A 16390-nucleotide genomic window follows, 5' to 3' on the forward strand; every position below is an offset into this window, starting at 1 on the left:
AAGAGTCACAGAAAATAAAAGAATGATTCTATCTAACGACCGTTTTTGTCTTTGAGTTGTCAAGACTCAGATTTCTTTCTTTCTGTTTCCCTAGTAGGACTCACAAAATTTGCGGATGCCCCGTTTTCTTTGCCTTTTTTCATCCGAAAAAAAAAATATTTTGTCCTAAATATATTCACTTCCGTGGATGAAAACTGGGAGGAATTTATCCAAAGTGCATTCCGGATAAAAAAGAAAAAAAAAAGGTAACCAGAAACTATCTTTGATTATCATATATTTAGGTTAAAGATAATTATAATGAGTCACCATTAGTATCAAATTTTTAACTTAGAGATAAAATTATTTTGAAGGGATACGTGATGTATGGGTGCTTTCATCACCATTTGCGCAGATCCAGTACTGCAGTGCCTACTATTCGAGAGAAGATGAAAATCGAGGTCCCTAGTACTTGCCGTGACAGCATCCCAAACACTTTCTGAACTACTGCACTGTAGAACTGAGAGGGAATAACTTTAAGCCTACCACCCAAAACCCTTCCGTGGATTAATTGGCTTTGATCTTTCCAGTTTGGTATCACTTGATAACATGGGTGACTAATGGGCCAGGAATACTACTCTCCCAGGGAAACACAAAGGCAAATTAGCAGACAAGAGTACCTCTCTGGTAGCTCCTGATCTTGAAGATAAACTGCATCTGGTCGCGAAGTTTTACCTAAAGGAATACATTCATCTCAGTTACCTTCCGAATACACTTACAGATTTAAAGACACTCAATGGCAAAGGCGAGGAACGAGTCACATTGCCCTACCAAGTTGAACGAGTGTCCTAGAGACTGACCATATATCATATGATCAGCGCCCAAGCCCCTTTCCACCCAAGCTAAGACCAGGGAGGGCCAGGCAATGGCTAATGATGTCTCAGCAGATAGACCTATAGATTCCCCCAAACCCCCAAACCAAAGGAACTAACGACTCTGAGCGGGACTCGAAGCCCCGTCTGGCGATTACCAATCAGAGACGTTACCAATTAGGCCACAACAATCCTAGGTACAACTTCACTCTCTTTTAAAATTTTAAAGCTTTAAAAGTCGCTCATGAATGTCAGAGGCAAGGAAAAGTGGTAATGCCCTAGCAGGACAATGCCATGGCTTAACAACTGACCATATATATAGTATATATATATATATATATATATATATATATATATATATACATACACATATATATGTATATTCATATGCATATATGAACAGCTCCCAAACCCCTCTCCACCCAAGCAAGGAACAGGAGAGCCAGATAATGGCTGCTGATAACTCAGCAGATAGACCTGTAGGCTCCCCCAAATTCCCTATCCTTAGCTCACAAGAATGATGAGGTTGCAGACACTGAAAGAAACTATCAAGCTTGTGTGTGACTCGAACCCCAGTACGGCATATCGCCAGGGCAGGAACGTTTCCAATAGGCTACTACAATCCTGATGAAAGACCAGTTATTCCGTAGGTAAATTTCAAATATATCCCAGTATGCTCCAAAGATTTCGTAAGCTTGGTGATTTTCATATACAGTACTCTCCCGTATGATAAAACATCTTTCTTAAGACTTCATTGTTATTTAATGATAAAACATTGAAATGTTTCTAGCCATTCTGTATCAATGCCCTTTGATAGTTCACCTCATTGTCATTTTAGAGAATTTTAAAAGGATTAGTAACCGTTTCGTTCAGAACTCTATTAGCAAATTAGAGCTTCATTAATAAGAGTCTGTCCCATAAAATTGTGAACCTCATCTATGTTGCCTCTTAAACAATTACTAACTTATCCGACTAAAAGTTCAAACACGAACTTGATTGTGATAAATATATGGGTGTGAATGTGTGAATAGCGCCGAGTTTACATAAGGTATGATGTGCCGCTGTTGGTGAGAATTCTGTTAATCTCGAGCGCTTTTCTACAAAAGTTATTCACAACTGTGCAGTCAACTTGTAGATGCAAGTAACCGTTTTAACTGAAGCCATCTCTATAAAGGAAACTAGTATCATCATTATCATCATCATCATTATCAGCATCAGTCGTAACTAGTCCACTGTAGAACAAAGGCCTCAGACGTGTCTTTCCACATGCGTCTGTTTATGGTCCTTATATGACAGTATATACCCGCACGTTTTCTTAATTCGTCAATCGATCGTCTTCTCTTCCTTTCCCTGCAGATTTTGTAATCTCTAGGAGCCCTTTCAGATATTCTTAATGTCCATCTATTAACTGTAATTCTCATTACATGTCCAGCCCATGTCCATTTCTTTTTCTAACATGTAGTTAGAATATTCTCCACTTTATTAGTTTAATGAATAAATCAGTTCAAAATAACTTGCAAATGGGTCCATAGTTAGTTTAGGTAACAATTACATTGCTTCGCTAAATGAAAGTTGTAGTATGGGAAGAGTGGTGTTAAAATCGGAATATTAGAAAACATTTCTTGACCAGACAAATGGATGCTGGTCTTTGTACATTGAATCTCGGCTGTTCTGGGTTCGCTAAACAGGGATTTCATAAATAATTTATTAATTTAATATAAATCGTGAAAATAAACGCTTGTTAGCTTACGTTTTATTTTGTTTGAGTTTTTGTGACGTTTTTGCTCGCAAGTCCTTGTATGAAAGCTTGATGTCTGTTTAATAAAGTTTAGTTGCATCCCTAACACCTCCCTGTTACAACCTTACAGCCCACTAGCACAACCTTGCTGCCAAATGTCATCGTTAGGCAGACACATATACACACCAAGAATCAGCTGTCTCGAAGGATATCACTTACCAAAGAATGTAGGATCGCTGGGTAAAAAGTATACAAACTTTTTTATGGTTAAACAAATAATCTAGAGCCAATATCATTGATAATGTAACTTGAATAGAAATGTCTCTTAACGAATTATCAAATTATTATTCTTAATGAAATCTATTAGACTATGTAAGGTTACAACCTTGAAAGTGAACGTGATGGATGACTAATTCGTCTCAGGTTATTTGAATTAAGAAAAGAAATTTATTGGAGCTGTTATTCACATGCAATCGAAGCTTTATTGATGGCCGACACTTTTCCCATCAAACTGAAATTGTTGCTGATAGGTTTTTTACAGGCGAAAATTGAAGAAAGAAACAGATTTCTACCAGAGTCAGCTATGTCAAGAGGAGAGAGAGAGAGAGAGAGAGAGAGAGGAGAGAGAGAGAGAGAGAGAGAGAGAGAGAGAGAGAGAGAGAGAGAGAGAGAGAGTTAAATATTCCACTGCACATAAAAAAAATAAGAACAGCTTAAAAAGAATCCAAACGATATTCAAACTTCTGCTATTGAAAATGGATCATAATCATGACCTAAATTCTACCCAATTTCTCATTGCTTGAAAATGTCGGTAAAAATCTTTTTCTTCTTTTTCATTGTGTCCAATCCAAGTTTTGTATCAAAGTTAGAGGCCCTTGTGTCTTTCAAATATTGTTTGAGAATAGTTAATTTGAATATTTGTTAAAACAATATAACTATTCTATTGCATTTACTATATTTACATATTGTTAGAAGGACGGTTGATAGAGGGACCTCGAAAATGATGGTCAGATGGCGTGAAGAGGTTTTGGTAGGGATTCTTAGTATTATAGAAGCCCGAGGGTATGAATGTGTGAATAGCGCAGAGTTTACATGAGGTATAACGTGTCGCTGGTGATAATTCTGTTAATCTCGAGCGATTTTCTACAAAAGTCATTCACAACTGTGCAGTCAACCTATGGATGCAAGTAACCATTTTAACTGGAGCCATCTCGTATTAAAGGAAACTTCCATCAGCATCATCATCATCATCACACGCGTCGGTTTATGGTCTTTCCATGACAGTATGTACCCGCAAGTTTTCTTAATTCGTCAATTAGAGTTTTTTCTTCCTTCCCCTGCGTGTTTTGTAATCTCTTGTGACGCATTCTAATATTCTTAATGCCCACCTTTTATCTGTCCTTCTCATTATATGTCCTGCCCATGTTCATTTCTTTTTCTTACATGTAGTTTGAATATTCTCCAATTTATTAGTGTAATAAATACATCACTCCAAAATAACTTGCAAATGGGTCCATAGTTATTTTAGGTAACAATTACATTGCTTCAGCTGAATTAAAATTGCCTTATGGAGGAGTGGTGTTAAAATCAAAATATTAGAAAACGTCTGATGATCAGACAAATGGATACTGATCTTTGTACGTAGAATCTTGGGTGTTCTGGGTGGCTTAAAGGGAGACTTCATCAATAATTTATTAATTCAAGATTGATCGTAAAAATAATCGTCGTCTTTTCTTTTACTAAGTGTAACCCTCTGTGGAAAAAAAAACAAGCATAAAGTTGAAAAGGAAATAAAAAATTAAGCATATAAAAACTAACTTATTCATTTTGCTTTGCCGTGATCAACAGGAGGGATATAAAATAGCCTGTTTCAGTTTTCTTCACAACTGAGAGGAAATTGTTTCCGAAAGAATTGTCTCGCCAGATATTAGTTTCAGGAGAGGGGCGTGTTGATCGCAACTGCAGAGTCCAGCAGCCGCTTCCCCTTGACCGGTGTCATCAATATTGTGATTGGTTTTGGATGCTGGGAACGAGCCTGGTCGTTTTGCATCTCGGAAACACTTGCTGCATCCCGATCTGCATGGCTGGATGACGTCATTTGTCTTCTCCGCTCTTTTTCTCTCCCAAGTCAGAATCGAGCGGAACGGCGTTGATAGTGAATGAAAAAAGATAAGGGGACACAAAAATGCTAAAGTATTATTATTGTTGTTATTATTAGCTAAGCTACAACTCTAGTTAGAAAAGCAGGATGCTCTATAGAAACTACAATAGAAGTAATAAACAAATAAGATAAAATATTTTAAGAACAGTACCAGCATTGAAATAGATCTTTTATATATAAGATATAAAAACTTTAAAAAAAAAGTGGAATAGAAATAAATTACAATAGTGTGTATAAGTGTACTCTTAAGCAAGAAAACACTACCCCAGGACAGTGGAAGACCATGGTAAAGAGGCTATGGCGCTATCCAAGACTAGAGAACAGGGGTTTGATTTTGGAGTGTCCTCGTTTTACCCAATAATATTACCCATCAAAAGACCCATCTGCCGTTGGGTACCAGCATAGGATCAAAAAGGAAAATGGGTTGACACCCTCATTTCGAAAGATTTACTAAGAAATTAAATGCTCTACCCTTCGAAAGACCAGCGCTTATGGGAAAAGCACTGCTTTGATATATTGTATGACAAGACAGGCATGCAGAAACAGAAACACAAATATGAATACGAATATCTTTCTATATAAGTGTATAGATATACAAAATTAAATTTCTCTCTCATTCTGGGTTCGAACCCTAGCCCCCTTAAATGTAAACATATATATATTATATATATATATATATATATATATATATATATACATATATATATATATATATATATATATAAATAAATACATACATACATATATATATATATATACCCACAAATATATATATACAGTATATATATATATATATATATATATATATATATATATATATATATATATACATGTGTGTGTGTGTGTGTTTGTGTGTGTGTTATATACGCTGTACGAAGAAATAAAAATATCGGTGTGAAAATAAGTTATTTTTATCAGTTATGAAAAAGAAACTTGCCATCCTTATGGAACGAAGAAATACAGAATGTTTTTTGCCTTTCTTTTACTTAAATTTTACCATGCGAAAAAAAAAAGTTTATCGTTTCCTCCCGCCTCAGGAGCAGGTTTCTATTCAGAGGCAACATTTCATAAACAGGTTGTTTATTTGCAAAATAAAGAGAGAGAGAGAGAGAGAGAGAGAGAGAGAGAGAGAGAGAGAGAGAGAGAGAGAGAGAGAGAGAGAGAGAGAGAGAGAGAGAGAGAGGATGTAATCAAAAAATACCAATCAGATGTTTTTCTTTCTGATGTGGTTCCAGGCTTATTTTCAAACCTAATTTTCATATTTAATCTTTTCAGAGTTTCCCTTCAGGTTTCACACCTTATAGTTTTTTAGCATAAATTTATTCATGAAACATTTTGTTATGTTTATGGGCCGCATCTACATTACCCGTCTATTGCTATTTTTTACATGTAAGTTATAGTCTAACAACAAATAAATGTATAAAAGGTTTTGGGACACGTATATATACAGTATATATATATATATATATATATATATATATATATATATATACTGTAATATATATATATATATATATATGCATATATATATATATATATATATATATATATATATATATATATATATATATATATATATATATATATATATATATATATATATATATCTGTGTGTGTGTGTGTAAAGGTAGCGTGGACCGAGAGCAGCATAAGATTGGCAGTGTCATCTCAGATATACTCATGAGAAACAGGAAGGCAATAATCTGAGATGAGGATCCTAATGCTGTATATGTAATGAGTCTTCGCAGTTCAGTGGTTATATGGGTTATGTCACCACCATTAGTGTGCCAGTATGATTTCCAAAGGAATTATTGCATTTGCAGTGAAGCTGGAGATCATACAACTGACCCCATCTGATAATATCCTGTTGAAAAAGAGGTTATTATTATTATTATTATTATTATTTTCTAAACTACAACCCTAGTTGGAAAAGCAGGACGCTTTAAGCCCAAGCGCCCCAACAGGGAAAATAGCCCAGTGAGGAAAGGATATAAGGAAAAACTACAAGAAAAATTTGAGAACAATAATAACATGATAGCATCTATCAACCCCTCTGATTTAATTGTTGTTCACATATTAATTGTTTGCTGCAATTAATTATCTTCATACTTATGGTTATTTTATCTCCCTGGGGGCTAAGGGTTACAGCCAATATTTTGATATTTAGTATATTGCAAGTGTCTGGCTTTATGACCATACGAAAACAAAACCATCTATTTTCCTTACATTATCTATAACATACAAAAACTTCATTACCATTAAGATTTATAATCTTTTCACATATCATTGTTATAAAATACTTCATCATTTAAGAGTAAAAAAAAGATGTTCCATTCATCCATAACCTATTTTCCATATTTTTATTGTAATATTCTCTCTCTCTCTCTCTCTCTCTCTCTCTCTCTCTCTCTCTCTCTCTCTCTCTCTCTCTCTCTCTCAGCATCAGCTGTCTCAAAACGCCGCAATTGAGAGTTAGATTTTAACAGCATCTTTCTCATGCTTTTGTAAGGCAAAGTAACAACTATCGGTCCCAACTTTTTACAAATCCATACACTTCCATCCGAATATCAGTATTTTTTCTTGCTCCATATCTAGATTATACTAACTTCATGACGAAGTTTCTCTCTCTCTCTCTCTCCTCTCTCTCTCTCTCTCTCTCCTCTCTCTCTCTCTCTCTCTCTCTCTCTCTCTCTTTAATATAACTTCTCTGCAATTTCATTCGATTTAAATAACCACATCCAATTTCTATATCTAATACTGATGCTCAGCCAGTAAGACTGCTCCCTTATCAAAACCGGAAATAGAGGACCCCAAAGAAGGGTTGATTGAAGTAAACGAAGGGCAAGAGAATTCCATCTCCTCCCAGATGACCGAAAGGCTAAAACTTATCTCAAACAGTTCAGAGGCAACTTCATTTAACTTTGCCAATCTGACTGAGGCTTCAATGCCATATCTATCAACTTGTAAGATTAACTGACTTCTGCTAGCTCCCTCCCCCAACCCCCAACCCACCCCTACTCTCCAGCTGTACAAACATTCATTTCCTTTATTGCTACCCAAAATAACAGGGAGAGAGAGAGAGAGAGAGAGAGAGAGAGAGAGAGAGAGAGAGAGAGAGAGAGAGAGAGAGAGAGAGAGAAAGGAGTCTTTATCTGATTATGATTCTACCTAAGAGAGGATGCTATGCCCTTGAGTTACGGTTACTACTAAACTTTCCGTATTTCTTTTCCAGTCCAATTTCTATTTTACTCTTACCCATACTAAATCAATCCTGCTTTTTTTTGTGGTAGGTTTGAATCAAACTTACTTCTGTTGATCAATGAATCTCAGAGTCTTTTTACACTAAGAATTACTCAAGATAATATGATTTAGACAAAATAACCCTAATGGACTCTTTTTAGACGTTATTTCAGCATACAGGGCTACGTCTCCTACCTTATGGTTTATACTACATCAGACTGCATGGCTCTCTCTCTCTCTCTCTCTCTCTCTCTCTCTCTCTCTCTCTCTCTCTCTCCATTTTAGTCACTGATGTAGATTGGACTTAGATTGGGATTGGTGGAATTTAGACCACATGACCCCTCTTTAAAGTCAGGGAGGACACCTAGGAGGATTAATGTTATTTTTCCAAGTAGGACACTCACCCCCCGAGCTCCAAGTGGAGCAACCCAGCCTCTCTCTCCCCATCTGAACCGATGGAAAAAAATCTTGTTAGTATTCAGGAGACCGCACACTACCCGCAATGTCACCATATTGTATATTTATCTTTGAAGGGATAAAAAGCTTTCTAATTCTTGGATTCTTTAAGTATTTTTTTCATCAGTAATTGGAATGATCAACCAATTTATTGCCTTTCTGATTCTTACAATCTCCCAAGTTATGAACTATATTTGTCTGAATTTTTTTCGCATCAAGTCCACTCTTTTGCGTAACCATTTTTAATTTTGTGTGACTTCAAGCCTATGACACAAAACGTACAAACTCCATCCTATAGTTTTTTTTCTCTTTTTAATAAGAGTGACACAAAATAAAAGAATGCTTCTATCTAACGACCGTATTTGTCTTTGAGTTGTTAATACTCATATTTCTTTCTTTCTGTTTCCCTAGTAGGACTCACAAAACTTGCGGATGTCCCGTTTCTTTGCCTTTTTTCATCCGAAAAAAAAAAAATCGTTGTCCTCAATATATTCACTTCTGTGGATGAAAACTGGGAGGAATTTATCCAAAGTGCATTCCGGATAAAAAAGTAAAAATAGGATAACGTGAAACTATCTTTGATTATCATATATTTAGGATAAAGATGAATATAATGAGTCACCATTATTATCAAATTTTTAACCTAGAGATAAAAATGATTTTGAAGCGATACGTGATATATGGGTGCTTTCATCACCATTTGCGCAGATCCAGTACTGCAATGCCTGCTATTGGAGAGAACATGAAAATCGAGGTCCTAGTACTTGCCGCCAAGCCAAGCGTGACAGCATCCCAAACACTTTCTGAACTACTGCACTGTAGAACTGAGAGGGAATAACTCAGCCGGTGGCCATCCTGTAAGCCTACCACCCAAAGCCTTTCCAGTGTGGTATCACTTGATTACATGGGTGACTACTAGGCCTGGAATACTACTCTCCCAGGGAAACACAAAGGCCAGTTAGCAGACAAGAGTACCTCTCTGGTAGCTCCTGGTCATGAAGATAAACTGCTTCTGGTCGCAAAGTTTTGTCTTTAAGGATTGCATTCATCTCAGTTACCTTCCGAATACACTTACAGATTTAAAGACACTCAATGGCAAAGGCAAGGGACAGTCACATTGCCCTAGCAAGTTGAATAGTGTCCTAGTGACTGACCATATATCATATGATCAGCGCCCAAGTCCCTTTCCACCCGAGCTAAGACCAGGGAGGGTCAGGCAATGGCTCATGATGTCACAGCAGATAGACCTATGGGCTCCCCCAAACCCCCCAACCAAAGGAACTAACGACTCTGAGCGGGACTCGAAGCCCCGTCTGGCGATTACCAATCTGAGACGTTACCAATCAGGCCACAACAACCCTAAGTAAGAATCATTCTCCAGTCAATAAGCTTACCTTACTAAGGCACAACTTCACTCCCTTTTAAAAGTTTAAAGCTTTAAAAGTCGCTCATGAATGTCAGAGGCAAGGAAAAGTGGTAATGCCCTAGCAGGACAATGCCATGGCTTAACGACTCACCATATATATATGAATATATATATATATATATATATATATATATATATATATATATATATATACATATATATATGTATGTGTATATATACATATATATATATATATATATATATATATATATATATATATATATATGTATATATATATATATATATATATATATATATATATATATATATATATTCATATATATATGATCAGTTCCCAAACCCCTCTCCACCCAAGCAAAGAACAGGGAGAGACAAATAATGGCTGCTGATAACTCAGCAGATAGACCTGTAGGCTCCCTCAAATCCCCTATCCTTAGCTCACAAGAATGATGAGGTTGCAGACACTGAAAGAAACTATTGAGCTTGAGTGTGACTCAAACCCCAGTACGGCATATCGCCAGGCAGGAACGTTTCCAATAGGCTACTACAATCCTGTTGAAAGACCAGTTATTCGTAGGTAAATTTCCAATATATCCCAGTATGCTCCAAAGATTACGTAAGCTTGGTGGTTTTCATATACTCTCCCGTATGATAATAGATCTTTCTCTTAAGACTTCATTGTTTTTTTATGATAAAACATTGAAATGCTTCTAGCCATTTTGTATCAATGCCTTTTGATAGTTCACCTCACTGTCATTTTAGAGAATTTTAAACGTATTAGTAACCGTTTCATTTAGAGCTCTATTAGCAAATTTTTTTTTTTTTTATCTTTTATTATAAAAATACAATTACATCTTAGCAATTTACATTATATACGTAATTATTCTTTACAAAATACTGATATAAACTACATTGTTTTACATAGCTATAAATTAGCTCAATACAAATTAAATCAATTCATAAATATATATGCAATAAATTTTATTGTACAAACGTTCTTAACTTATAATCATATTAAATACTTAAGTAATTATCATAAATGTACTCTTTTGTAAATATCTTATTTAATTCTTTTTTAAAAGTATTTCTTATTAAATTTTTTGTTTTTAACATTCTATTTCTTATGAATATAAGTAAATTTGGGTCATCCGTTAACAGTCCTATAGATCGCCCATACCACACTCCTGCTAAAAAATCCGATATCAAAACCATTGCAGTATTTTCATCCTTATTTGACACAGTTTCAAAGTCTAATTTCAAAATCTTAAGCAAACTGTTTGTCTTGATCTTACAACAATTTTTCAAAAGTGTCTTAAACCAGTATATTATTTGCTTTAGTGATGGACAGAAATAAATAAAATGCATATTATTTTCTACAGCACCACAAAGTAGACATTTATTTTCATTTGTTGAATTCATGATGTACAACCTATCATTTGTATTTAGTATTTCATGTGTATACCTATAAAGTATTTCCCTGCTGTTCTTATCAATATACTTGTTGTTTACATGTTTCCAAATCAAAGTCCAATTAAAAAGGGGATACAGTAGCTCTATCTTGGGTTTGTAATCTTCACAATTCATAAGCAACCAATAAGTTTCTTTATTTGATACATTTGGATAATTCTTTAAGCGATAGACTTTTCTATGAATATCAATCATCATGCTATAATATACAGGGATAAAAATAGTGCAATCTTTATATTCAATTTTGATTTCAATTAGAAAAGTTGCCCGAATTTTACAGAAAAAATAAAGCATTTCATAACCAAAACATCTATTTATACAATTTTTCAGAAATGTATGGAACATTATGGCTTTTGATTTGCACAAAATATTAAATATTCCAACTCCCCCTTTTAATTTATCTAAAAACATAGTTTTTCTTGTAATTGGTTCATAACTGCTATTCCACATATATTTATACAAACATCTCTGAATTCTTTGAGCACATATATTTGGTATTGGATAAACATGTGATATATACCATGTTTTTGATAAAATCTTACAATTAATTACAATAGACTTTTGAAATATTGTCAGTCTCCTATTCTGAAAAATACCAACCATCTTGGTAATCTTATCTTCCAAAGAAGACCAGTTCAACTCAACACTTTTCTGATAATTATTAGTATGGTAAACTCCTAATACTTTACATGAATCCTGAAGAAACTGGTAGCCATTAATTGGCCATACCGTTCGGTTTTTCCAACATCCTATACCTAAAATGGAAGTCTTGCTTTTATTCAAAATGGCACCAGACGCTTTTTCATATTCGTTGATTACATTTATACATTCTAAAAGACCCTCGTCACAAGTTACAATAATAACAGAATCATCAGCATAACCAAAAACAGACACATTCAGTTGATTTGGTAATTTTAAGGAAGACTCTGAAAGCTGTCTTTTTATCATTCTGTAGAAAGGTTCTTGATACACAATAAATAACATCATGGATAATGGACATCCCTGCCTCACAGATTTTCTAATCAAAAATGGATTAGAGAGGTTGCCGTTTATGCTTACAACACTTTCAGCATCTTCATATAACATTTGTATCAACTGGATAAAACTACTGTCAAAACCAAATTTCTCTAATAGTGCAAATAAGAGTTCGTGATCTACACGATCAAAAGCTTTCGACCAGTCTAAGTTTATCAAAGCTGCCTCCTTGTTATTTTCATTTGTGTAAACCATAATATCCCTCATTAAGACGTTTAAATTGATTATTGACCTATTTTCAAGACAGCTGAACTGTTCAGAGGATATAATTAAATTTAATACATTTTTAAATCTGTTAGTTATTATTTTAGCTATGACTTTAAAATCTACATTTAGCATTGTTATTGGTCTCCAATTAATAATATGATCTAAGTCTCCTCCTTTCGGCGTGAGAGTAATGATTCCTTTATTTAGTTTTACAGCGGTCTTTTTCTTGAACACAAATTTCATTAGGCTTACAAAATCTTGCTTGATATCTTTCCAAAATGTCTTATAAAATTCTACGGGGAGACCGTCTATTCCTGGACTTTTCCCATTTTTCATCCCACGAATGGCTGCAAATACTTCAGACTCTGTCACATCTGCTGTTAATATATCATTTTCACTTTTGTCTATAACATTATTGATTAAATTGAGAAACATCTGTTGACTATGTTTATTACATTTTTCTCTTTTAAAGAGGTTTTCAAAATAGTCTCTTACATGCAAAATAATTGCATCGGGATTAACAATTTCGCTACCATCTTCTCTCCTAATCTTACCCAGAAAGGTTTTACTATTTTTTTCCTTCCCTAGTAGATAGGCTGACACTTGTTCTCCTTTTAATTTATCATCAACTTTGGCTCTTATTTTTATCCCTTCACATATTTCATCTTGAATACTATTTATTCTTAATTTTAATGAATTCACTAATGACATTTTCTCAGCATACAAGGGCGATTTCCTAATTTCCTCTTTTAACTGATAATTCAGTAAATTAAGTAGTCCGTATCTCTCCCGATTAATTTGCTTTGAACAACTTACAAAAAAGGATTTTAGTTGTTCTTTTGCAAAGTCCCACCAACATTTAATATTTTCAAATTTGCCTTTCTTATTTCTAATCTCAGACCAAGCCATCATGAAATTTTCTTTAACTATATCGTTATTCAAAATATTACAATTGAGTTTCCAATACCCTTTACCTAATGACATAACATTCTCCAATTTTATTGTTAGTTTGATTATGGAATGGTCAGACCAGCTTACAGGTATATTTCGAATATCACTTACGTGATTTTGCAAATCTCTTACATAAAATCTATCTAACCTTGAACCATAGTTTTCCCTAATATATGTATACTCTATATGATGGTTTAGGAGAAACCAAGCGTCTTTCAATTTCAAATTATTTCTAAGGCACACAAGAGATTTAGATAAAAGGTAACTATCTGAATTTGAACAATCCCTCATACTAGTAATGGAGTTCCAATCTCCACCCAATATAAGGTTACTTATATTATTTCGCAAAAAATACATAATATCTTTACAAAAGAGCTGTTCTCTTTCTTTCTTTTTGCTACTTCCAGCAGGGGCATAGACATTCAGTAGCTGAATGTGAACATTTGAACAAATACAATTAACACTCAATAAATGACCATTTATATCATTTTCTACATTCAGGACATCCACATTTGATTATTTTCGTATAAAGATAGCAAGTCCCCCTTTATGATATTGTGTATAATTTATCAATATCTTACAAAATTTTTCTATGTACTCTAGTTTCCCTTCAGTTTTTATATTGTGTTCTTGAATAAAAATTATATCTAGTTTGTATAAAAACATTAAACTTATCAATTTGATTTGCTTATTTATACAATTAAGTCCATTGGCATTAACTGTCGCTATATTTAATGTGGATGAAATGAATTTGATAGAAATTAAAGATAAATTCTTTTATACACTAAAATTAACATGGTTTATGCTTCTTTGGACATTTTTCTGTTTCGTTATCTGATGTTGAACTCCTATGATCCACATCCATGCTCTGGGTCTGGTCCTTTTTTAAAGTTATCTTCAGCTTATTGGCTCCATCTTGTTCCGTATACCAGTTTCCTGTTCCTTTGTCGGTGATACCACGATGCTCCTCCTGAGGAATCAATTCTCTGGGCCGCACGCTCGTGTCTTCATGGTGGCTAAGTTTGTTTCCACTAACCATATCTTCATTTTCTGTCAATTCGTCACTTTCTATCGTCACCTGGTGAACTTCCGCCTGGATTGTTGCAGTTTTCATTTCACTGGTTCCTATTTCCTGTGATAATCCATGTTTCTGGGGTTCGTCAATTATTTCCTGGTCAATTTCGGCCAAGGAGTTTTCATCATCTTCATTTTCTGATCCGCTCTCGAGAGGTTCTTTCCTTAAGTAATCAAAACTTATTTCTGTTTCGACATTCTCTTCTTCCAGAACTGCCTCAGACTGAATAATATTGTCTCTATCCAAAGTGTCGTCTTTGCCAGATACCGTTGCCGTGGTCTCGCTGTTCTTGTTTGCTTTTGTTTTCATTGAATTCCTCTTCTGGTCAGGAACCATGTCAGGGAAATCTTCCTCGTTAAACCTAGGTCTCGTACTTTCTAATGGACAATCTTTCACCTCATGCCCAACCTCTTTGCACCTAAAACATGTTCGTTGCTGTCCATTATACAACACAGTTAGTGTGTACCCCATCACTGTGATAGATGAGGGAACGTTTTCTTTTAATCTCATTTTCGCTGTCCGTACTCCTGACAAGTAACCTTTTAATGGCCCTTCAACATACCTGTTACGTCGTATTCCTTCTACTTTTCCATACTTTGATAATACTGAATTTAACACTTCATCTTCAAGTTCAAATGTAGCATTCCTTATAGACACATATGTAACAGAGGAACTTAAATTTACAATTTTTACCTGTCCACATTTCGCAGAGCTTATTTCTTTGTCTTCGAACTGTTTCATAATGTCAGGAAACACTTCCGGTGTCACTTTAACGATAACTCTATTCCTATTCATCATTTGCACGCCTATTATAGTACTAGGATTCAATTTCATGCACGAAAATAACATATCGCTAACAATTTCCATAGATGGGTAAGCAGAAAACTGCAACCCAAAAGAGTCTTTTCTCTTGAATGCCGTTGAACGATACATCATTTTGCCAAAATTAGTAACAAAATTTCTCAAAAGATGGCACCACCGTCGCTCAAAAACGCGTAGAGGTTCCCCCCTAGGGATGGCTAGGGGGTACCTTAAACACTAGCACGCCTGTGAAACCTTGCACTATATTTTGTCTATGGGAGATAATTCTCTCACTGTCTATATATACCACAAATCACTGCATGTTCATAAACCTCTCACCTCATTTCCATTCAGTTAACAACTCAGATTCCAAAGAAAATCGGCGAAAACTTAAGGTGTAGCTCCGACAACACTTTGTTTACTTCGCTCTTCTTCTTCTTCCTCTATTAGCAAATTAGAACTTCATCTATGTTGCCTCTTAAACAATTACCAACTTATCCGACTAAAAGCTCAAAAACGAACTTGATTGTGATAAATATATGAACATTTTTGACGTAGTTTCTGTTTAGGGGAAACGAAGTACTAAAAGTAATATATTTTATTAATTTATGTCATTTATAATGTTCGACTACCTAAGGTCTTAGTAAGAATGTTTTTACTCTCAGGAGAAATACATTCAGAGCTAGCACACAACATTGGTCGTCGATAATTTCAATTGTAAGTGAAAATAAAAAGTAAAAAATTAGGGAAACCAGGAATCACTCTTGGCATAACAGTACACATACACTATATATATATATATATATATATATATATATATATATATATATATATATATATATATATATATATATATATATATATATATATATATATATATATATATATATATATATATATATATATAGATTATATATATATATATATATATATATATATGATAAATTTTGCACATTTAGACGTGTTTTTCGTATTCAAATAAACCATATATTTTTGATACATTAATGCAAGGTCTATAGACCTT

This window comes from Palaemon carinicauda, chromosome 10 (genome assembly GCF_036898095.1).
Source record: "Palaemon carinicauda isolate YSFRI2023 chromosome 10, ASM3689809v2, whole genome shotgun sequence".
Taxonomy (NCBI): Eukaryota; Metazoa; Arthropoda; class Malacostraca; order Decapoda; family Palaemonidae; genus Palaemon; species Palaemon carinicauda.